At 43.2% G+C, this 25,698-nt stretch overlaps 1 long non-coding RNA gene across 1 annotated transcript; it reads right to left on the bottom strand.

Moving 5' to 3' along the window:
• Positions 1 to 6,794: 6,794 nt before the first annotated feature.
• On the bottom strand, positions 6,795 to 9,076 carry LOC119851970. The gene is made up of 3 exons (XR_005291479.2): positions 8,929 to 9,076; positions 8,080 to 8,119; positions 6,795 to 7,946 (listed from the first exon to the last, which is right to left on the bottom strand). It is a non-coding gene; the product is annotated as an uncharacterized LOC119851970 (long non-coding RNA).
• Between the last annotated feature and the right edge of the window lie 16,622 nt (positions 9,077 to 25,698).

A 25,698-nucleotide genomic window follows, 5' to 3' on the forward strand; every position in this document is an offset into this window, starting at 1 on the left:
AGCAGCTCACTGGATATGAGTCAGCAGTGTGCCCTTGTTGCCAAGAAGGCCAATGGCATTTTGGGTTGTATAAGTAGGGGCATAGCGAGCAGATCGAGGGACGTGATCGTTCCCCTCTATTCGACACTGGTGAGGCCTCATCTGGAGTACTGTGTCCAGTTTTGGGCCCCACACTACAGGAAGGATGTGGATAAATTGGAAAGAGTACAACGAAGGGCAACAAAAATGATTAGGGGTCTAGAGCACATGACTTATGAGGAGAGGCTGAGGGAGCTGGGATTGTTTAGTCTGCAGAAGAGAAGAATGAGGGGGGATTTGATAGCTGCTTTCAACTACCTGAAAGGGGGTTTCAAAGAGGATGGCTCTAGACTGTTCTCAATGGTAGCAGATGACAGAACGAGGAGTAATGGTCTCAAGTTGCAATGGGGGAGGTTTAGATTGGATATTAGGAAAAACTTTTTCACTAAGAGGGTGGTGAAACACTGGAATGCGTTACCTAGGGAGGTGGTAGAATCTCCTTCCTTAGAGGTTTTTAAGGTCAGGCTTGACAAAGCCCTGGCTGGGATGATTTAACTGGGACTTGGTCCTGCTTTGAGCAGGGGGTTGGACTAGATGACCTTCTGGGGTCCCTTCCAACCCTGATATTCTATGATTCTATGATTCTATGATTCAGTCCAGTTTAGGATTCATATGGCAGCTCAGGCCAGGTCAGATTTCAGGCAGAAGTTCTTACATGTAAAACTTAGTCTCAATGAGGAAAGAGCATCTTATCTGAAATGAGTTATTGGAATTTAATAGATCCAATTAATTTACACTGGTGGGGATATTACTTTAAAATACCAGTTGTCAGGTACAATGGACTCCTGATTTCTTTTGCTTTTCCTCTGCTCTTTGATTTTATTTATAGGGCTCACTGACTGACCTTTTCTATGCTGAACTGTAGAGTGACCCTATGCTAGGTATTCATATGTAAATGTGTGCAGAGCTTTGGGGAAAAAACAGGCCCGTAACTGCTTGGTGCCTCAGTTTCCTCATCTGCAAAACAGGATTAACAACCACTACTCCGTTGGGGTATTGTGAGGTTTCATTACGAATTACTGTTTGTAAAAATGCTCTGAGATCACTGTACTTCTATAGCACCTCCCAGCCAAAGTATTTTTATTAGGTTTCTTTCATTTTTATGCATCTTTGCACTTCTGACTCTGAGTTCTGGTTAGGAAATGAACATGGAGTGCTGAAGTGCTGCGGGAAAGCCTGCTGTCATGGTATTTTCAGCCCAACCAGAAATGCAGAAAATCTCCCAAGAAAACTTGTTTTTGCAGGCTCTCCAGGCACACTTTGCATATATCAGCTATGTTTATCCAAACCAAACCCCAACGCCAATCCTCTTGAGATTCATTCATTGCTAATATTAATGCCTTTTTCATTTCCATTTGAATGGAGTAAGTTCATTTGCAAGACTTCTGGAAACCTTGGAGCAGAAAATATGTGTGGACAGCTGTTGTGGCGTGGATGTTGTTTTGTTTATTGTAATTCTAGCCAAAACAAGTAATATATTTCAATGTGTTCATTTTTCATAGATTTCACTTCCTTGCATCTCAGACTTAGAAATGTGGTGGGGTTAGTTGTGATCAGTTACATAAGTCACATAAAGCTGGCTCAGAATAAAGAAAAGACACTTTGTGAATTCTACTCTCCTTTTTCAAAATGTAAACTTTTGAAATAAGAAAAATTTGAGACAGATGTACAGCTGATCAAAAATAAGGGGGAAGATGGAAAAAATATCAAAATGTCCTGATTTTTGTTCAAATTCAAAACGTTCTAAAATGTTTGACCAACTCTAGACACGTGATATTGTTTCTTGAGCCTGGCTAGTTGAGCATAACTCTTATATTCAGGCTTCTAGTGCAAAAACCCATAAAAAAACAAATTTAACATTTGTCTTCCAGGAATATTTATGGTTTCAAGCTTGTCTGTTTAAAAAAAAAAAAGCAAGCTATTAATGCTAACCAAATCTGATCATCCAAATATCTGCAGAAAGTCAACACATACAAGTTGAAAACATGGCTGAAACTAATTAGTTTAAATATGAATATTAACCAAAGATTTTATTAGTATTACCCAATTTTGGGTAATAGTAATGTTGCATATTGAACAGATAATTAAGCCCACAGGTAATGTTCTCTGTTGAATTAAAAATAAAACCACATGGTACTCAGTGATTACGGTATAGAAGACATAGTTTGCCTCGGAAGATAAATTTAATATATAAAATAAAGTTAATAAGAGAACCTCTAAAACCAGCAAAGTTTGTCTGCTCAGCTAAACAAGCAGAAATCTGTAGATCTGCTGATAGCCAGCATGCTCCACTCTGAAATGCGGCTTTCTGGGCACCGTTGTCAGGAGCTGATCTAGAATGCTAGTTATATCCTGCATTAGGAGATACAATCTACATTTCCCAGTGTGTTAATAACTTGACCTCCTTGCGAGGGCCTGCTGTGTGTACTGAAGCTGTCTATTAACTCCCTTGTGGACTGCTGGTTTTGGTATTTAATCTCCAGCAGGAATTTAAGAAGGTCAAAGTCCCCTTCTTTGAGGAATGCCATACAAGCAATAAAACAAAGTAAGTTCACCTCTCAAAGAGCTAGAAGTCTGAGAGCTATGTTGACAAGAGACCTTTAGACTATTTATACAGGTATTAGAAATTGGGGGAACAGCTAAAATACATGGAGCTTCACCCTGCTGTGACATTTCATTTACATTAACTACATATGTTGGATCAAATTCTGATCTCATACCCATGTAATCCCATTGGCTACATTAGAATTGCACACGCGTAACGGAAGGTAGAATTTGGCCCACTACATTTTCTATGTGTGAATGAGTATAGGAAGCAATAAAAGCTTAGATGACTTAGTATAAGAAGGATCTTGCTGACGTAACAGAAGTTCTCACTGTGTATGAGAAATCAATCTAAGTATTAATGAGGCCAGAGCCCTATTAAAATAGATTCCAACAACTGTTATGTGCACATCATTTCATTGGGTCAATCCTAAAGTCCTAATGAAGGCAAAAATCTCAACGGAGGCATTGTTTTAGCTCCCTGATTGGGTGACTGACATTTTTATAAGCAGGCGGAAGGAAGTGAAAGAAATGGCAAGACGGCAGTGCAAGCATTTCTTCTGTGAAAGCTCTGGGAAGAATTCACACAAGCATTCACAAACTTTCATTTGCCATTGACATTCTTATGGACAAAAAACAGCCCCTGCTCATACCATTATCATACACTATCCCATACCATGTCATTACTGTTCATCGAACACTACTAAAAAGGACTGAATACTCTAAAGGTGAATTCTCAGTTTTATTTGGACAAATGCTGGGCAATACCTATTCAATATTTGCCCTACTCTGCTGCTAAGGAACATCCCCATACACACTTTCACCCACTAAGACCCAGCAGTTTAATATTCCCCTGTAGTGTAGGTGGAAAGGGCATTATTGCCTTCGATTCACTATATAGTAGGAAAAGAACATTCCTGCTTTTCTCATTCCCTGCTCTGCACCCTCCATTCTCCAGGTGCAGGAAAGTTAATTACCTCTGTTTCACTTTCATTGCTGCTCCTATTTTATCTGCAGTCAAGTGTTTGGAGGTTTCTTTGACAGTTCTCTCAGATGTCTGATTACAAGTTGTCCTTCTCTTATCCAACGCCTTGGTTAGCTGATTACTTCAAAGGGACAGTCCCTCCCGTCTCCCACTTTTGCTGCCCAAATATCTTATTTTTCAGCTTTTGAGATTCAGAGCTTTATTTCTAGCCACGTGGGGAAAAAGGATCATTATTGTCACTATCTGTACAGGACTCAACTTGATGACAAATCTGGGCTTCTAGCCCGATACCAAACCTTGGGAGGGGAAAGACTTGGGGAATTTGAGGTTTTGTGAATCTCAAATTATTGCGTGTTCACAGGATTAGTTGAACAGAATTAGTTCAAGTTCATGAACCCTGTTTTTCCCCAGGTAATTTGAAACCGTGAGTTTTTTCAAGTGTGATTCACTCGGTTTAAAATAATATTTCCCAGCTAAACGGAAGCCAGGGCTAATGGATATATGGGATTATTTTCTGGATATACAGTGAAATAGAAGGACAACTTCAGAAGTTCGTCTTCCACAAGTGGGTGCCCTATACATGTGATTAGGTACATTGGATGAAATCCTGGCCTCACTGAAGCTAATAGCAAAACTCCCATTGACGAACAGGACCAAGATTTCACCTCTCCCGCCCCACATTAGAGTTTCTCTCTCCGTCAAAGGAGGCCATGGTTGTTTTTAATCCTGCTCACTCTCTATCACTTTTTTTTGCACTTTTCTTCATTGGATTTTTTTTTTAATCCACTACTGCTTCTTGCATAGCCTCTCTTCAGTAGAATCTGACCTTGGAAACATTTGAGTTGAATGTTTGATCCCACATTTGAGTGGGCTCAGAACGAGGCAAAATAAATTGGCCCTGCTCTAATTGGAACCTCATTCTTTCTGATGTTTCATATGGATCTCACTCTAGCATCACATGCAGAAAACAATGCCTTGCCTGTATTTATAGACAAATTTTATTTACAGTGGAAGTTCCTTATGGCCGAAACCTGCCAATTTATTTGTCTGCAGAGTACAATGCATACATGTGGCGCTGAATAAATATTTGTATGTACCAAATGTATCAAAACTCTTTGGTCTTCCCACATTTCTACTAGAGCTGTAGACTATAATAATTGAAGGGGGACAGATTCTCCACTAAAAAGAAAAGGAGTACTTGTGGCACCTTAGCGACTAACAAATTTATTTGAGCTGGCCACAGGAGGATCACCCCAGTGATTCCTGAAGCTGGCACAAGTGTGTGGCCAGGGAGAAGAGGCATGGCTGTGATATCCATGCCCCTGACAATCTCGAGGTGTCACAAAGGTCCATCGGGACTGTTGGCAGACAGCACAAGTCACAGCAGCTATCAGGGAGACCAGATCAGACAGGTACAGATCAGCCTCCATACTGGGGGAGTGCAAATATGACTTAAAGCTGCCTTTGCACACACACTGTTTGAGCTGTACCAAGCTCAGTGTTTCTGGAGCTACAGCTCAGGGCTTAAATCTGCTTTTGATGAAATTTTAATGCGCATAGTTCTTGGTACAAGCCAGACGGTGCAGGTTGAGCTTTATGTGCCTTATATCCTGTTTAATTGTTCTGTCATTTCTCACTCTCTCTGCCATAAGGTCTGAGGCCTTTCTCTGCAGCCATATTAGGAGACCAGCAGCCATGTGCCAAGAAGCAGAAAGTTACATCCTCACAGTCCATCTAAATTACATTAAAACAATATAATATTGGGCTGTTAAGAAGGCGATCCTGTCCTCATAGCACCCACCATCATCAGGTAAAGAAACAGATCTTAAGATGGTGGAAGAAAATGTTGTTTGATAGCATTCTGTCTGGCAAGAAATCCCTTATCAACAGTTGTGATTGTGAAATCTATTGTTTTGCCCTACTTCTCTATTGTCTATCTGTATGGTCTGTCTGGTTCTTTGATTGCTTCTGTTGCATAACTAACTTTGCTAGTTGTAAATCAACTATAGTGGTGGGATATGATTGGTTAAAGGATTGTTTTACAATATGTTAGGATTGGTTAGAAAATTCTTTAGTAATATTTTAGTAAAATGGTTGGTTAAGGTACAGCTAAGGAAGACTCACGTTTCACTATATAAACTGGGGTCCAAACAGAAGTTCTTTGGAACCAACTCCAGGACACAGCCCCAAGATCAGAACTGCCAGATCTCACTCTGCTAATGACACTGTGCAGAAGCTCGAGTTCCCCAGATGACCTGACCCTGACTGGCCATCAAGAAAAGTTCATCTGCCTTATTGGGAGTAGTGAGCATTGTATGACTAGTGTGTGCATTCTGTTTTGGTGATTGTTACTGTGCAAGGCTCCTTCACTGGTAAAAGATCCTGCAAATCCACAGAGTGTAAAGTTATGCCCTGAGCCCTTGGAAGGGTAAAGGTGGGTGCCTAAATTAACAGGGTTATGCCTGAGCTCTAGGAACTGGGTAAAGGTGGGTTCCCCTAGAGTGTGCGGGTAATAGAGAATTTTGTGCAGGTAACACTGCTGTGTTCATGTACAGAGACGGGAGAAGCTGTCTGGCCAGAGCAGTGCACAGCAGCCTGGTTGGGGAGCAATCTGGCCTGAAGTGTTTGAACCCAATTTTGCTCTCAGTTATTTTGCATCAGTGCAGTTTCCGCTGAAGTCAATATGGTTGCACTGTTGTAACTGAGAGCAGAATTTCTCACTCTGCCTGATAATGGTCAGAAGAATTCTTCTTGCACTCTTTTGCAAAATGAATATTTAATTAGTGTCAAGAGACCCCAGTCAGGACCTGAGCTATACAAATAATAATGCCTAGTTCTTCATCAGTAGATCTCAAAGCACTTTACTAAGAGGGGTCAGCATCATCATTATCCCCATTTTACAGATAGAGAAACTGAGGCACAGAGCAGTGATATGACTTGCCTAAGGCGACACAGCAGGTCTGTGGCACAGCTGGATCTAGAACCAGATCTCCTGCATCCCAGTGCAGTGCTGTATCATCTAGGCCACACCACTTTCTGTATGTATACCCTATTGTGCTAGGAGATATATACACATACTCACGAAGCCATGATCAGTGCCCTGAAGAGTTAAATGAGCATTTTTATTAACATTTTCATCCTTGGGATATGCTGATTAACTTTCCCACTGTCCACTTAGGGCACCAGAACACCTCTCTGCAATATAGTTAAATGCATATGTCTACATTGGAAATCAGATGCTGGGTCTATTTATTGAAGAGCTAACTCAATTGCTTAATTATGCATGATGACAGTTTGCCTGTAAATAATTATCAATGGAAATCTATCTGGTTTTTAGTCGATTGCTCATTAAAGTTGCTGGAGCCCAAAGTTTTCCATCGGGCTGCATAACACAAGGCATGGGCTGTTGAATTCAGTATTTTCCCCAGTTGTCTCACCACCATATCATTGACTAAAGGGGCATCTCTGGAAGTTAGGAGACAATACAGTCTCCATGGCCCATTCAGAACTTGGCTTCTCTGCTGAGACTAGCAATGACGGGGTACACACTGACAGCTACTGTGTCGAGAAGGTGCTCTGAGAAATGGTGTCCTAGCCAACAAGACTCATTCAATGATAAATTTAGCGTGCTCTAAACTGTGCTCTCTTTGTGCTTGTTTCAAGTATCCGGGTTATCAGGACACTAAGAACATAAATGGAAACTGCAAATGGAATGTCAAACACCAACTCTATTCTGCAAAACATCACTGACAAGTTTCAGGTTGAGGAGGATCTGGCTGATACTTTCCAGCTATTATACTGCCGGGGAGTGACCGGAATAAAGACCAGCATTCAAAATGCTCTTAAAGCCCCCTCTTTAGAAGGGCTAAGGTCACATTTGCCTTCTTCGCTCAGCTTTGTTGTATAAAAGTATAACTCCTTCAGCTTTAAAAAGCAGGTTAAAAAGAAGAACTCGAGGCATTTGGATTAATGTACAAGAACAGGAGGATTAAGAGGCCCAGTCAATTAAGGTGATCTCTTTAAGACTCTGCTCTTTCACCTCCAGGGCTTGGCTTTAATTCCTGCCCAGACTGATGTGACTAAACTCATTCTAATCTGACAGCTGACATAGGTCAAAAGTTAAATGTGTTGAGGGAGGAAAAGGCAAAAGTCTCATAGTCTGAGTCTCAGAAGTATCACAGAAATAAACGACTCTGTGGTAGCAAGGGGAGCCAGCATTTTTTCCACTGTCGTGTTGCTCATCCACTGATATTGCAGCACATCCATCAGGGTGGCAGTGTAGTCTGCAGGCAGACTCCTCTCCATCCCCACAATGAAGATTACCTTCAGGGAAGTGGCACTGGTGAAATAGAAAGGAGAATTTGACCCTAAATCTCAAGCTAGTGTGTTCCCAGGGATTCTTACACTCTTTCCGCTAACGTTTGCCGTTAACAGAGTCTTTATCTAAGGACTTATGATAATTTAATACTTACATTTCAGTAGCATCCAGAAGCCTTGATCAGGATTGGTGCCCTGTTACAATAGACTCAGGATAAATGTAAGGGTAAACATGGTCCCTGCCCCAAGGAGCTAAGAAGGTAAAACACCTGTCAGGTATACACTTTTTATATAGTTACATACATCCCGTTAGCCCCAGCTACTCCTCAGCCTCACCCTGCCTTTCCTTGCCCACACATCACCCTACTGTAGGCCCAGCAGCTTCCCTAGGGACCCATGCTGAGTGGCACTGACCATATAGTAAAGAATGGCAGCACCATGGGCTCCATTGCTGCAGATTTCTTCAGCAGTTTCCAGTGCTGCCTGTCATCAATGGGCTTCCAAGAAATATCCCTGAAGATTTCTCCTTTCTTGCCCCTCTCTCCTAGTACAACTACCTTGAGTGCTCTCTGTCTGACTTTCTTCCAACTTTAACAACACTTCACTGGGCAGAGAGGGGATGTATATGCTGCACTGTAAACCTGGGGCTGTGGTATCCACGCTCGTGAACTCAGTGTTTCCAAGCCTGCCCGTGGGCGTCAACACTGCATTGTAAATCTGGGTTTACAATTGCTGGACCTGGGTCTCATAACCATGATAATGCATCTATATGTCACTACACAAACCTTCTGACTCTGGTTTGCAGCTTGAGCTGCAACCACACAGCACAATGACAGGACTTGGATCTGAGACTCAGATCCACCCCCCTGGATGGGACCTAGAATCTGAGTTCTTGCTGACCTGAGTCAGACCAATTTGTGTGTGGATGGAGGTGGGGGCAGGGGGCTCAACCCTGAGTCAGAGCCCTAGTTTACAATGTAGTGTAATCATACCCTGCTCCTTACCTCTAAAAGTTTGTCTCTTTTCCCTGCATTTTTCCCATCCCATCGTGTAGCGTGTCTGGTGCGATCTGTAATGGCCGCCGTATCCCAGTCCAGCTGTGGTTGCATTTTGGCAGTGAGTGAGGTTAAGTATCCCTTTGTGTAATGTACACAGTTGGTAATTCTGTAAGACAATATGATCACTGTGGTGGGGAGGGCAGGGTTGCTATGGACATAAAAACCTACATATTATCTAAGACTAATAAGGGTTTGCAACACTGGATGATTCAGGGAACTGGTTAGGGATGTGGAACCCTTCACCTCCTACAGTAGATCAGTTTAAATCCATCCCATAGGGGTACTGCAACTCATGACCACAAATTATAGAAAGCGGATCGCTTTTTGGTGGCCTGTGTGCAATGAGTTGATGGTCTCCGTCTAGTTCCCAATGGACAGGTAGCCACATCACATAAACCACCAGCAGTAATTGGCATCATTTTTGGCAGTTTTAGCAGAGAGGTCATGGATCACTGAAGCTGAACGACTTTATTTTTCCATAGAGTTGGTTCCTTCATCAGGTCTGAGGCACATTAGTGGAGTTTGCTTCACCTTTGCCCTACTGCACCTGTTCTGTGAGTAAAACAAGGGCTTCAGTTTCCAGGGCTGCCAGTCTCTCACCTTTCACAAGCAAGACATTCACATCTGCTGTTTAGAGGCAGCAGAACAACCCTGCCCCATCTCAGATCGGTAAAAGACATTCTGGCTTAACATCAACTAATGGTTTATTTTCCCTTCTGCCACTGTGGAACGACATCACTTTGAGGGGCAGCCAGGTGACAGGAGTAGACATTACAGAGCTGGAATTGGAGGCCAGTACTCAGGAAGCGCTTTGGGAATTTGGCTGCTTGCCCACAGTTTACAAATGGGGGAAGAGAGGGACTGGAGAAGGGGATGACAAGAGGTAGGGCAAGTCGGGATGAGCAGGGAGAGTTCTGGGCTATGAAGATCCCATTTAGGGACCCAATGTGCCCATGCCAGGCACAGGTGAGCAATGGAGGAACAACATGCAAGATGCAGCTGCCAAACACAATGGCCTCAATAGGCATTCACTCCAAAACTAGCGGTAGGCCTCGGGCGGTTGTGTCTTTTATTGACAGCCACTAGAATGTTTAATTTTCCAAATCTTTATGAGCCCAGTTGCAGAGACCCCATCCCTACTCCACTCCCTGGTTTTCTGCTTGTGCCTTGATATATTTATGGGAAGGAGCTGAGGGAGAGGCACAGCATGCTGCTAAATCAAATCCTACTCCTAGCCCTACCATTTCCAGCAGTGCTATGGAGATTGGCATTGCAGTAATAATGTGCAGTATTTCATGCCTCAATGAAACTGCTTCACCAAAGCTTCCCCTTCTGTTAAAAGTTAACTGAGGTTATGTTTTCTATTAAACCACTTTCTTCACTCGATTCATTTTGTATGCAGTGCAGTGGTACATACATAAACATTCCCTTCCTAGTTCCTTCCACTTACTTGCTTTTAAAGGGATTGCTGATCATTTACTAACAATTATGCCGAACTACAACTTGAAAGGGGGAAGTCTGAGAACTCCAATCTCCTGTGGCCTGAAAAACTTCACCGTTTTTAACAGTTTGAGTTTTGTCTTTCCATCTCCGGAGCCACACAGAGGAACTGTATTCCTTAATCAAACAAACGGACTGCTACAGAGGGCTCATTCTGTTGCAGTGCCAAAGGGCAAAGCTACAGCTGGCAATCCTGACCGGACAGCGTTACACAAGGCCAGATGGCTCTGTAGCCTGAGTCACTGGCTAACAGTTCTAAGACAGCAGCATTCTGCCTTCTTAGATGATAAAGGGGCAAATCCTTTTCTCAGGGCCCAAGCAACAGGCATGTTCTTTCCCCTGATGGTGGGGTGGCCAAGGAGCCACTCTGTGGCTTCTACACCAGCCCACAGAGCTGGAATAACAACCTCTGTGGCCTTGTTGTCTTCCTTTGCATGTGGGCCAATATCCAGTGGATTCATACAGTAGAAGCAGAACCAGTGCTCTTGCCCCTAGGGTGACCAGATGTCCTGATTTTATAAGGACAATCCCAATTTTTGGGGTTTTTTCTTGTATAGGTGCCTATTACTTCCCACCCCCATCCCGATTTTTCACACTTGGTATCTGGTCACCCGACTTGCCCCACCCCAAATTGCTGCTGAGCGCAGCTGCACAGGGAGACACCATGGAGCTGGGTTTCCATGTACAGGAGTTTGCACTTGTTGCCTGGGCACTAAATCCTACCCCATTCCATGGGCAATAGAACCCAGTGGTTCCAATTCAGAATAGGCCTTCTGTTGTTCCAGAAAATGGAGGTGGATTTCAGCTAGCTGTAGCAATACCTAAAGACCCTTTTCCTAACCCTGCCCACACCAAGAACGGAAAAACTGTGTGTAGTGCAAGAAGTAGACTTTCCCCCATCCTGTTCTCAAAATGACATAACCAGTGAGAGCTCTCCAAACACACCCATGTGCATCTCCAGAGTGCACAAAGGGCCAAACAAGGGAGGGTCTGACCCCAGAAAGGAAGTTTGGCTTGGTGCCTCACTATTATAAAAACAATAAAAGGAAGAAGAAAGATAAACATTCCCAAATGATCCAGTTGTGGATTGTGCAATTACGGTAGTTGGGGTAGATTTGCCACACACTACCTCCATGTTCAGTGATTCATTGCATCACATGGTGAGATTAATCTCCCATTCTCAACTTTGCACCATTCACCATCAAGAGTTCTCCATTTCCCTCAGGGGTCCATAACAGAACATCTCTCCATCCCTCCATATTTCTGCCAAACTATTCTGTTCTAAACCTTCCTTGCACCTTTCACCCCGAGGACTTGGCTTGGCATGTTGGTTGGAAGAACAACAGTATTGTATAAAGGTCTCCAGAGAGCGGTGTGGAGGCTCATTGATGCTGCTTTTAAACAGACACACATTTTTGGTTTGGAAAATATGTACATGCATTTACCTTTAGGGGCCACCCACATACTTGCACATGAATCATTTGCACATTCAATTTCTAAATGTAGGAGGGAAATGTAACATGTTTCCGGGCCGGGGGCGGCAGGGGGAGGTGAATTTTCAAATGGTCTGGTGGATGGAAAATGTTTTTGTTTTTAAAAGGACTTAATTGTGTGGCTGTGGGTCCATGAATGTGTGTGTGTGTGTGTGTGTGTGAACTTTACTGCTCAGGGAAGGTGTTAGACTGGTACGAGGGCTAGTGAAAAATTTCAAATTTTGAAACTTTTCAACAAAAATAAGGGACATTTTCATTTAAAAAAAAAAATCACACAGTGTCCTGTTTTTACTAGACCTAATTGGTATCTTGTGAATTACTTCCTTTCATTCATTATCTTAAATACTATAGTACTCCCTAGTATCAGAAGACTGGAGTTTTTAAAAGTTTGATAAAAATTCTTAGCTCTGCACCCATTTTTCATTTAAAAAATAATAAACCAAAGCTTTTGGGTCAGGTATATTCAAACTAGAGGCTGTAAATCCAGAACAGCAACAGCACCTGATGAGTTCAACAGATCACAGCAATGGGTGAACAACAATGTAGATACGCAAATTAAATCCTCAAGAACATCTTCACAGCTTTCTCTGACTTTGCCATGGAAATGACAGGTTGGATGTGAGACACAAGCTGGAAGTTCTGAACGAAGGCTTGGTCTACACTTGGAGCTGGTGGGGGAGTAATTCCTAGCATGTGTAGCTGTGTGCTTACTCACTGTTTGAGCAAGTGCTTTAAAATAGCAGGGTAGCTACTCCAGCTTCACCACTGTTTTTAGCACAGCATCTCAAGCAGCACTAGCACAGGTTCATCTAAGTGAGCTGGGAATCACCCCCAGCTTCAAGTGTAGATGTAGCCAAAGAAAGATTTTTTCCAGGGACCTTTCTTTTTCCTTTTCTGTTGGTTATCTGCCAACCCCTGCATCTTCACTGCAGGTGGAGCTTAGTTTGTTCTAGTGCCTAAATGATGCCCTAACATTCCTTAGCGGTTGTACAGTACTATCAAAACTGATCCTTTGAAATAATACATTTACTGTCTGACAGGTTCGTATGGGCAGCCTTTTGAAACCATGTTAAACAAATAGCTGGTCAGACTCACAGGACAGACAGGACACAACCCTTTCTAGACTAACTGGTGTAATACTGCATGGCAGGTATGTGATCTAATAAATATACCTGTTAAATGAATGGACAAGCAAAAAGAAGGAAAAGAACCATTGCTGGAAGGCACCCAGGGCTGGCTGCCTGCATATGAGGTACCGGCAGCACACAAGTGCACAAGAGGTGGAGCCAGATAGCAAAGCAGAAGAGTGGGCATTCAGAAAAAGATGAAAGGGTTATTGAAGAAAAGAGGAATGTGCCTTGATAATGTGCACAGTGTTCACGATGCATGAGGAGACATATCACATAAGGGCCCAAGCGAACAAACCCCTGACTCATGCAAACAGTCCCACTGCTTGCAAGGAGACAGCTTGGGTTTGCAATACTAGGCCCCATGTTAGCTGACAGATGCTTAGCGTGGTAAATAATGTTATCCCAAGGACGTTGATGAAGACTGAGAAGGAGGGATGGACTCAGCCACTTGAGCAAGCTTTGAGCACTTGGGGCTGTTTGGAGGCCTTCAAGGGTTGTTGTTAGTAAGTCCCCTATCCCTTCCTGAGTAAGTTCAGGCTCTGTCTAAGGGACCCTGTTTGTTTAAGCAAAGGCTTCTGTCTCCCAAGCCCCAGTGGCAATAGAATGTCAGCATCAGTGTTATGTTTGTGAAGCAAACTGCAGAATCCCTCCCGTGGCACAGAGGAGATTGCTAGAATAGCCTCTTCCACCCACCACAAAGGAGATAAAAATGCAAAGCTTGCATTTAAGTACTGCAGTGTCTCCGAGCATTCAGTAGGGGATGAGTAAAAGGTCACTCCAACCACCTCAGTTCCTGGCAATGTATAAAAGAGTTCCAGGACATTCATAGATTCATACATTATCAGGGCCCAGGCAACAAAGCTTAAAAAAAAAAAAAAATCAGCTACCTTTTCTGTGCTAGTCTGATTTGACAGGCCCATTTTCCACAGGAAACTGAGGACACACAAAAATAGGTGTGCATGCATCCGATGAAGTGAGCTGTAGCTCACGAAAGCTTATGCTCTAATAAATTTGTTAGTCTCTAAGGTGCCACAAGTACTCCTTTTCTTTTTGCGAATACAGACTAACACGGCTGCTACTCTGAAACCTGACACTATATATAGTTATCACAAAGCTATAGCATGTCACTCCAGCTTAACACTTGGCAAACAAGGTCTGAGCCCCAGAGCGATTTAGATTTGTGTTAGTTTTCAGAAAGCTTATATTGGTGATTTTAAGTTAAAGTAGTTTTTAAACAAACACACACACAAAATAGTACCTGGATTGTAAAATCTGCACCCTGACTTACCATCCTCTGTCTGGATTGGACTGATCATTATTCTATCTGCATTCAATGTCATGGCTGTTGTGTGATAAAAATCAAGCCAAAGGATAAAGAAGATTTTAAAAAAAAAAATCAGGCAAATCAAGGTTATTGGCATTCCTTATTGCCTCCCTTTCCCCACTCCCCCCAAAAGCATTTCTTATGTGGCATGCAGCACAGATAAATTAGCAACTGCACATACCCATATGTTACATTTCTCTTTGCCTACCAGCCATAAGCAACCAAATCTGAAGTAGGGTGAGACTGGAAGGGCTGGAAGACAGATTCAAGAGCTGCACAGAAAGAGAAGCAAAATGACTGAAGGGACAGCTCATTAATGCTCCTTCACAGACTTAGAGCTTGAGCTATTACTGTGCATATAAGAACATAGGAACTGTATAGTAAATCAGATTAGTGGTACATCTAGTCCAGTATCTTCTCTCCAACAGCAATCAGTCCAAAATGCTTAAGACAAAAATACAAAGAACTCCACAATGGACAACTATGAAACAGCCTGCTAGGAGAGTACAGTGTTTGAGAGCTGGATGACATTTTTCAACCAAAACTTTGTGTATAAAAAAAGAAGTTGGTAATTTGGTGGCACTGAAACATTTTTGCAAATTCATGTTGTTTTCACCAAATTGTTTCAAGAATTCAGAAAATAAAATGTTTGATTTTGACATTTTTGAAGTTAAGTGTATTGATTTGAAACAATTTTTCATTTCAAAATGTCCTTTAATTTTATTTTTTAAAATTAAAAAAAGGTTCAAAATCAAAATAAAAATCTATTATTTGACCTGTCACAGAGTGCACCTCTCACCACTTGTCTGACCACCTCCTCCTGGTCACTCTGGGAATTACCTCTTGAGAACAACACCCCCTTCCACAGTTTGCACACCATCACTTTGTTTATCCCTCTGGTATACAGCCCATCTCTCACTTCAGGAACTGCAACATCCTCTTCATGACTCAGCCCTCTGGCCCAGTCACTCAGTGTTCCTCCTCTTCCAGGATAGCAAAGCCTCTTCTCCCTAGCAGTCCCAGACAGTCTTCCCTCTCACTGTCCTTAAACAGCTGGCAGGGGAACCCTCTACTCTGGGTTGAGCACCCTCCCCAGCCCAGGGATCCACAACCCAGCAGCTCTTGGCTTTCCCCTCACTGCTCCTTCCCTGAACTGCTTCCTTCTACTGTGGTTCCCCTCCGCTTTCTATATATACCAGCATCAAACCCTCCTCCCAAGGCATGTCTGCTTCCTGCAATCTTTCCCAGTAATCCCTCTACTGCTCACAACTCCCTGGCTTTATACAAGCCCCTCCTGTTCCTGCACAGCTGAACCTGCTTTCAATTAGTTCCCTGCTCCCTGGCTCTCCCTCCAGGTGCAGCCTGTGGAGTTAATAGGCCACCCTAACCATCCTAACCCCTTCCAATCCTGTGTGGGGTGGATTCCACCACTCACATGACCCAAAATATAATTCTTTTGTACTTTGCAGAATTTCCAGTGAACCAAAACATCCACTATTCACACAGTTCTGGTGGTAAATCAAAAAAAGGCAGGCAGAATCTCTTCCCCAGCAGCTTCCTTTGTGTGTTCTTATAGAATTGCTCTTGGGTAGCTATTTTCCCCCTGGCCTTTTAAATCTGCCAAGAAGTAAGTTGGTACAGCCTAAAGTTGCCATGTTGCAGCTGGCTGCTGCTTACTTCATTCCCTACTTCTCTCGCTGGTAAGAGTTTGTGAATTCTGTTCTGTTTCCTACTCATTCTTGGGGGAGAGGGCACATTTTCAACCCAGCACATTCAGGAAATGAGTGGTTATGAGTTGGAGGAAGGGCAACTTTGACCAGTAGAAAATTCATTCATAAAAATTGTTTTAAATAAAGAAAGATGACTTACATGAAATAAATGTGGTGATCTCAATCCAGTTGTTGCCCTTCATGACTGAAAATGGTGGTGATGATGGTATTATATCTTGTGAGTACAGTTGTGGCTAAAAAGATTGATGCGAGAGAGGCAGTCCTTGCCGTATGAAATGCTCAGATAGCTTGATGCCAAAGAAGGGATTACAGTCTGCCTGCTGAGACCACCACTGTTTACAACTCAGCTTCTATGCCTCAAGATCCAAAAGGTTACTCTTGAACTGGTGACCCCATCACTGACTACTGCTCACCAGATGTCAACATGAATGTTGCCCTGTTTCAAATTAAGCTTCAGTGTGCCCTTGAAGCATTTCTTCTGGACAACTCCTATGCAGTTGCCCACTTTGTTTGCCATTCAGTAACCATTTTGGCATTCTGATGTCGTCCATCCTCAACAGATGACCAGCCCAGCTTAACTGTGGTGCGATAAGCATGGCTTCAGTCCCTGTAGAGAGACTACATTCCAGAACCTCACTGTTTGGCCACAGACATTAAAGCATAATATCATTAAGTATCCATATTTCCTCATATAGTGTTAAGACATTGTGACATGCTGTACCTCAAAATAGCACCCTGGAGCCCCCATACTCACCACTGTCATATGATTATGAAATGTTTTGTACAATACATGCTTTGTGAGGTATCATTTTAAAAGGTTTGATCTGTTGAACATTAATATCTTGTTGGATTGTATGGCCTACTATTGTATGTGAAGTTATGAGGTTTTGCTATGTGTGCGTTACCGAAATATATTGTGAGGTTGGGAGATGCCAACAGCCTACCTTTCAGTTGCAACAAAGGACTAGCCAGACATGTGCTAATGGCCCATTAAAGGAAATCCACTCTCCCAATGGCCATCTCAGAGACTTTTCAGAGAAGGCATTTGGCAATAGTGACTACCTGACCAATGGACACTGCCTAACCCCCACGTCACAGCAAGCTGCTGAAAGAAGGTATAAAAAGAGAGACAGCAACATCATCAGTTGGCCTCTTCCTCGCCACTCATCCCCAACCCCAACCCTTGGAAGATCATCTGGAAGAAAAATACTTTGAACTTGGGAGTTGGTCCCAGGCTAGAAGGGAGTCCAGTCTATGTATTGAGGAACTGAAAGCAGCTTATAACATCTGTTAGGGTGACAAACTGATTGATTCAAATCTTGCTTAGTCTGTTTAAGTTAGAATTTAGACTCCAAATTTATTTTTATTTTTCGGTAACAAATTTTGGTTTCTATGCCTAATACTTATAATCACTTAAAATCTATCTTTGTGTAGTGAATAAATCTATTTTATATTTTACCTAAAACAGTGTGGTTTTGGTTGAAGCACTTGGGGAATCTGCGCTTCTGACAAGGGCAAGAGGGTACAGTTCTGAGATGTAGGACTGGAGCTGGGGGGAATTGGCTGAAGCTGCCCTGTTGATGGCTGGGAGATCATTCATGTAACTCAGTTGGGTGTGTTCCTGCCTGTGGATGTCTGTGTAAGTGCAGTGCCTTTCAGAGGCTTGTAGCATGACATTAGCACCACCGTGTGAGACAGCCCAGGTTGATGGGTCTGGAGGGCTCAGCAGCCCCATAGTCCAGGGGACTCCATCACATACATACATGTCATAATGATATTAATCACCAGTGTGTCATTAGACTGTTACAGGTGCTCAGGGTGCACACCAGACCAGTGACAAAGTGTGTCACCACCTGTCCTGCAACCTTGGATGCTTCACCATGCTTTGCTGCTGTAGCTCCCGAACTGTTCCCTTGTGTCTGTCCAGTGATGGATGCCAAATATGGCTTCTTTCCTTGCTTCTATCTTCCAAAGTTCAGTGACCCTGTTTCAAGAGTCACGATGACCTCATATTCTTCCCTTCCTCTGAGCTTCCTATCCCCCTGTATGTAAATGGGGCTTCCATTGTTTTGATTCCACAATGCTTAATTTATGTAGGAGACATGTAAATAGCTGCCTTCTCTCCTGTCTGGAAGGAAATTTGTTTTTCCCTGTTTGGCCACAGATTTAAAAGCATAAAATCATTAAATATTCAAATTTCCTCACATACTGTTAATACATATATTTCACAGTGATATTAATTGCCAGTGTGTCATTAGCTTTCATAAAAGACCTCAATCTGTACACCCTTATAATACAGTAATGTTGTATTCAATCTGTTGATTCAATTGCTTATCGCTTGAAGTTCAGATCTCTAGTTCTTTATAGACCAGTGAACCTTTGAAATGGATTCTTCTGATGGTTGCCTCTCAAAAATAAAGTTTATTTAAACTGTGAAGAAGGCAATATGGTATCTGCTGGTGAAGGAAGCTCCATGCTCTTTCTTTCACCACTTAATAGCTTTGTTTACCTAATATGTAAAAATGGACGTTCATTGTCTTTGCCTGAAGATCTGGCTGGTCAGAGAATCTAATACACATTCCATTGTCTAAGGCAGACCTGTTTACCAACTCCCCCTGACATGCTTGGTCTAAACACACACTTTAGTCATCATTCTAGCATATGTCCATAACTCTTAATGCTATCACGTACATATATCACATATAAATATTAATAATCAGCGAGTTATTAGTTTTCAAATGATGCTTCACAAGGCATATTTTGTACAAAGATTATTACAATAGTGTGTTGGGCATGAATACAGTGGTGCTGAGTATTACAATGACTCAGCCTTTGGGCCTCTAGATATATAGACAGTTAATCTCGAACTGGTAAAACCATTAGAGATCACACTGACAAGCAGTAGTCAATCTGCTGCTGACGATGCCCAGCTGTCGACATCAATATTGCACTGTTTCGAGTTATGCTTCAGTGTGTCCTTGAAGCATTTCTTCTGGCAGCTTAACATCCAGTTGCCCACTTTCAGTTCACTGTACAGCAACTACTTTGGCATTCAAGTATCGTTCATCCTCAGCTTGTGACTAACCCAGCAGAACTGTGGTGTGATAAGCATGGCTTCTGTCCCTGTGGAGTGACTATGTCCCAGAACCTCCTTACTGGTAACTTTATCCTACCATTTAATGCAGAATAAGGCACGCAGATGTCATAAATGGAACTTATCTAGAAGACCTGTGTCCAGGTCTCACACCCATACAACAAGCTGGACAGCTCAACCACTTTATAGATTTTTAACTTGGTTTGAAGCTTAATACTTACTATGTGGCTGCCAAACTCTGCCTGATAGACTACCAAACAATGAACTGAGACAAGGTGGGTGAGATAATATCTTTTATTGGACCAACTTCTGTTGGGGAGAAAAACAAGCTTCTGAGACACACACAGAAGTTGGTCCAATAAAAGATATTACCTTATACACCTTGTGTCTCTAATATCCTTGGTCCAACACAGCTACAACTATACTGCATACAAATGATGAACTGATTTTGATGAATCGGTTTTGATGAACTGGTTTTGTAAAATCATTTGACAATATACTACCAAGATAACAGAAGTTTGCAACAGCATTCAGCTGTGTGTTGCTGAAGGTGACTTTTGGTTCGTGTAGCATTTCCCTGGCTCAGGTTGATATATGACCTCTGTCTTTTTCAGATTGATTGTCGGCCCATACCTTTCTGCAGACTCTGTGAATCTGTCTGTAATTAATTGTATCTCTTCTAGAGTATGTGCCTCTAGAGCACGGTCATTGGCATACAGCAGCTCATAAACAATTGCCTCAAAGACACTGGTAGAAGATTGCAGCCTGTTCAGATTAAATAATTTTCCAGAGGATTAGAAATGTATCCTGATACTGGCTTCTTCACTTCACTCTCTATTCAACCAAATAGGAACTTGCAGGTTTCTTAGCCAGGATCAGTTAATGTGTCTTACTGGGCCCCTCTTCATGGGCCCACTGCCTAGCTCCTGCTGCTCCCCCCCATAAGTCACACACAGACTTGCACCCAGCTGTAATGTCTGGCAGTCATAGCCTGTTCCACATGCTACAATTCCTGGGATTCCTTTCTGCATTCTGCTTCTCTGCAGCTCCTCCCTCACCATATGGCTGCTGCTTTCTGGTTCAGGACCCTTCCCTTACCTGGCCAGTGCCAAGGGGTGTGCAATGGGGAGGGATCTGAGCAAGCTGTAGTCCCCCGTGTGGCAGATCTGATAGTCGGGTGTCTGTAACACCAATCCCACCATCACAACTGGCATTAAGGTCACGTCTAGGACTGGACAACATTTTTCTACCCAAGATATATTTTGATAGAAAATTGGGTTTATGACTAAACAACATTTTTCACAAAAAGCATCAGGCTGAAACCTGAAATATTTTGATTAAGAAATGCTTCTACAGTGAATAGGAGATGTAGTTTGGTTGCCTTATATCCACATTCTTCTGTGTGGCTCCCCAGCTGAACTACATCATCCCTGGAGTGCCATGGTTAGGGACTCCTCCTGTCTTACAGATGGGAGAGTTTGGTGCATCATGGGAGATGTAGTCCAGCCAGGGAGCCCAGGCAATAGAGGAATAAGGAGTTGAGGCACTTGAACTACAACTCCTTTGAGGCACCACAGTAGCATTTTCAAATCAAAATATTTTTGGTTGGGGGCTGAAATTTTTTGGTATTTGAATTTCTGCTGAAAATAAAAAAAATTCTGTGGAAATATTGACAAAAATGGTTTGGTTTTGTCCTTGTCAAAATGTTTCTCAGAATCCCAACTCTTGCCCCATTTTTCTGACTAGCTCTAGTCAGTCGAAGTTAGAGAAATGTGTGCTGGTGGAGTTACAATGGTTCAGACGCCTAATGCTGATGGACTGGTAGGACTTACACGCCACATCTGTAAATTACAGATGAAAGGTGTGTCTACAATGGAGCTGGAAAGTGCAATTCCCAGCTCAGGCACTGGCAGACATACCCACACTAGAGCTGATCGAGCTAGTGTGCTCAAAATAGAAGTGTTGTCATTGTGGCATTAGCAATGGGAGGGGCTAGCTGCCTGAGCATGCATCTAGGTCACGGATGGGTACATACTTGGGAGGCTAGCCTATGCCACCACTCATGCCACTCGCACCACACTGCTATTTTTAGTGTCTCTTCCAGCTCCAGTGTAGATACACCGTAGGTCACACTGGTATAAATACCACTTTACATCAATGTAGTTACACTGCTGAAATTTTTTTCTAGAGAAGACAGGGTCTTATTTTTGGCAGTCTCAGCAGAGAGGCCAAGGACCCGATGCACATGCAGAATGGATCCTTCCACTCCTAGACATGGTCCTTCAAGGCCAGGGTCAACGCACATTGACAGGGTAGGGTAGGGAAATTTTCACTGCTGGTTGCTGTGCTGTTCCTTTTCTGGAGCCCGATAGGAGAAATCCACTTGTATACACATGCTGAACCCCACATTTGCCGGCTTAAATCAGGGAACTGCACATATAAACAGGCAGCTAAGTACATAATTAGGCTGCAAAAGCCTCCTGTGTTGCTTTCCCCCTGTTCTGTGGACAATGACAGATGGATCCATCAACAACGCTCATCTTCCAGCAGACTCTGTCCTGCCCCCTCAAGCTGCACTATGAACTGTAGTAGATGATGACCCTATTGGGCTCTGTGGCATGTAGAGGTATGGCCCCTGCATAGGCTCCTCCAATCCCACCAGCCTGCACAGGAGAATCACAGCAGGACTCTCAGCAGCTGCTCAGAAGGGAGGGGGGCAGTGTTTGCTCAATAATGCGCATTTCAATGCCCGTTGATATGGGCCAACAGGGGGTGTTGCTTGTGCAAATGGACGTGGTCACAAATAATGCAAGGCTATTTGAAAATGTGTCCCTAATGTTCACCGGCTGGGGAAAATCGTCTATAATGATTCATTTTAATATATTTAATTTAGTGGCAAACGTAATTATCTTAGACTGAATTGCCTCCAAGGAGGTAAGACTCTGAGCACTTTGATTTTCCTTTTTGTTTTGTTTGTTTAATTGAGCATCATTGCTCAGAAATTAATGTCTGGTCCAGATTTCATCTTCATCGCATCCAGATTTGAAGGAGTATTTGCATCAAACCATAACACATTCCTTAGTACTTGGAGTCCTCTAAATAATGTCCTATTCCAAATGCAAAACTCTCATTAAAAGCTCATTCTAGCTCAGAAGATGCTGCTGGTTCCAGCAACATCCCCCTTTTAACTAGGGAGTATTACTTGGCCTGGTCATGTCTCTAAAACCAACATGAAATTCTAAAGCATATGCACAGTAGTCAAGATCCCAATTCTGCCACTTTTACTCACCTTGAGTATTACCTTACTCCATCAGTGGTGCCATCAGAAATGACAAGGATGGCAGAATCAGACCTTAAATAGGGAACAAAACACAGGACCCAATTCCACCCTCTTCTATACTCATGCAATCCTGTTGCATTTATGGAATCACTCAGGTGCAGGTTCAGGCCCTTGATTGCAGTTTATAGCTACGGAATGAAACAGTGATATATACTGATGTAATCTGTTATACTATACCCTAGTATGGAGCATCCATTCTTTAGCTCCAGTCTTTCCATTCTCATATTTTCTAAAGCCTTAATAAAAACTTTTCAGACTAACAGGTTTCAGAGTAGCAGCCGTGTTAGTCTGTATTCACAAAACAGAAAAGGAGGACTTGTGGCAACTTAGAGACTAACAAATTTATTTGAGCATAAGCTTTCGTGAGCTACAGCATCCAATGAAGTGAGCTGTAGCTCACAAAAGCTTATGCTCAAATAAATTTGTTAGTCTCTAAGGTGTCACAAGTACTCCTGTTCTGTTTTTCAGACTAAGAAAACCCCAAATACCCTTGTCCAGATTGAACTTCTTTGACTTCCCATTAACTTCCAGCACAAAAAAAAAAATATTAAAAGACTTTCTTAGCTTCAAGAGTGAGAATACATTTAAGAGGCACCAAGGCACTCTATAAATAGATTGAATGATGCACACTTTGTTTGAGAAACAGCTTTCAACACGGTATACGAATTAAACATTTCCAGAAGTTCCGTCAGGCCTACCTAAAAGGGTCGCATTGCATCAAAATGACCCTTTATATTAAAAAATCTGTGTATATAATGGAAAACCTGCCTTTGTAAACACAAGGTACTTGGTTGACTGTGGTTAAAGTAATCTTGCACATGCACACAAAATGAACCCTTGGGGTTTTTGTTTTGTTTTGTTTTTCTTCCTTAGCAAGGTCAATGGTTTACAGACACTGCCTGGAGAAAATGGAAACTTGTACCTCATCAAACTAGTAAGTGAAATCAAGTATAGCTCCTTGGCACATTAGCCAGCATGGTCAACGTTTTCAACTGTACGAGTGAAGAGGAGTGAGCGTTTTAGTTTGATGCCATTCTATATGACATCAGCGGCATCTTTGGAATTACCTTAGCCAGGTGTGCCAGAATCAGAGGCGGGGGGGGGGGGGGGGCAGGAGGCCATAGCCCTCCCACTTTTTGAAAGTGGATGGGCCTGGCCTGTCCACTTTTCGCCGGAGTGGACCCCGACCCCTTCCCCTCGTCTTCCCCCAAAGGCCCCACCCCCAGCCAGGCCAGCATGGATCCTCGGCAGTTGTGGCAGCTGTGCAAACCCTCCACCTGCCTGTGGTGTGGTGGAGCCTGAGAGAAGCCCCTGGCCCATGTCCCAGTCCCCAGGCTCCCCACCCAGCCCAGGGTAGGTGGAGGTGGAGGGTCCACGAATCCATACCAGCTCACCACACCTGCCCACATGGCTCTCCCCGACTCAGCTCTGGCCAGGCATGGGGGTCTCGGAGCCATAGCCTGGCCACGGTAAGAGCTGCATGGGCAGCTGTGGTGAGCCATGGACCATCCACTTGAGCATGGGGACACGGGCTGGGGGCTGCTCTCCTAAGGCCACCTGCATCGCAGGCAGGTGGAGGGTCCACCACGGCTCCCCACATCTGCCCGCGTGGCTCTTATCATGTTCGTGCTGCAGCTCCAAGGTCCCCCCCGCCCTGGGTTCCTCCACCTGCTGTAGGTGGTGGGCTCCGGGGGCAGGAACACAGGCAGGGGACTGCTTTTGGCCCAACCCCACCCTGGGCCAGGAGGGGGCTCCCCAGACCTGCTCTGGCTTCTAGCTTGGCTGGGGGTGGGCCCTTGGGGGAAGGGGAGGGCCTCAAGGGGTGGGGTCTTAGGGGAAGAGGAGGGGTAGGGCGGGGCCTCGGGGTTTTGGGAAGGCTCCAATGCCCTGGACCTTACTGAAAGTTGGCAGAGGGGCCTCATTGTGCTAACACTCACCTCCCTCATTGCTAAGGTAGCTCAGCCACAGAACTTAACTCTTTCAAAACTCTTAGTGTTTTCTGGGGGGGGGCAGGAGGGAGGAAATACTTTAAAACAATTCAAAAAATCCTTCAACTTGTGTAATAAGCTAATCCAATTTCATATTCATTTACCATTATTTGGTATTGGTAAAGTCAGATTTATGAACACATAAAATAATTTGTTCTGCAAAATCCCCTTTTTTTGCTGACTGAGCCTATAATGACATCTCCTCTTAATGGGACATCTATTTGTTTTCATAGAAATAGCTGTATAAAGAGATGATTATAACAACAGTGAGTGGGCAGACTCTATATGTAGTCATAATAATTCTACTCTGAGTTTTGACCACCACTGTAACCACTACTCCCAAGAGCTTTGAGACCCTCTATCAAAGGTGCTATCAGACAACCTCAAAGTGCTTTGCAAACAATCATTTTCTCCTAAGCATGGAGTGTGCTTATTGCTTGGTTTCTTCTTTTCCCCCAAAAGATGTTTTCTGTTTAATAATGTCTGTGTTGTACCTTATTTGTTTCGTGTAACAGCTCACAGTGCCCTTCAAGTAATTTGTCTCTCCCTGTGTCTATCCTCACCACCTTCCTCATGTAATTGTTTGGGGGTGATGATCACAACCTCCATTGCCTGGGGCTTTCTACTCAGCTCTTCGCCCACTAATTATGGCTCTGATTCAGCAAGATAGTCAAAAAAAGATCAGGAGTACTTGTGGCACCTTAGAGACTAACAAATTTATTAGAGCATAAGCTTTTGTGGGCTACAGCCCTCTTCATCGGATGCATAGAATGGAACATATAATAAGAAGATATATATAGATATATATATAGATATATATACACATACAGAGAAGGTGGAAGTTGCCATACAAACTGTAAGAGGCTAATTAATTAAGATGAGCTATTACCAGCAGGAGAAAAAAACTTTTGTAGTGATAATCAAGATGGCCCATTTAGACAGTTGACAAGAAGGTGTGAGGATCCTTAACATGGGGAAATAGGGTTGTGTAATGACCCAGCCACTCCTAGTCTCTATTCAAATCCAAGTTAATGGTATGTAGTTTGCATATTAATTCAAGCTCAGGAGTTTCTCATTGGAGTCTGTTTTTGAAGCTTTTCTCTTGCAAAATTGCCAC

The sequence above is a fragment of the Dermochelys coriacea genome, chromosome 2, assembly GCF_009764565.3.
Source record: "Dermochelys coriacea isolate rDerCor1 chromosome 2, rDerCor1.pri.v4, whole genome shotgun sequence".
In the NCBI taxonomy this organism is placed as follows: Eukaryota; Metazoa; Chordata; order Testudines; family Dermochelyidae; genus Dermochelys; species Dermochelys coriacea.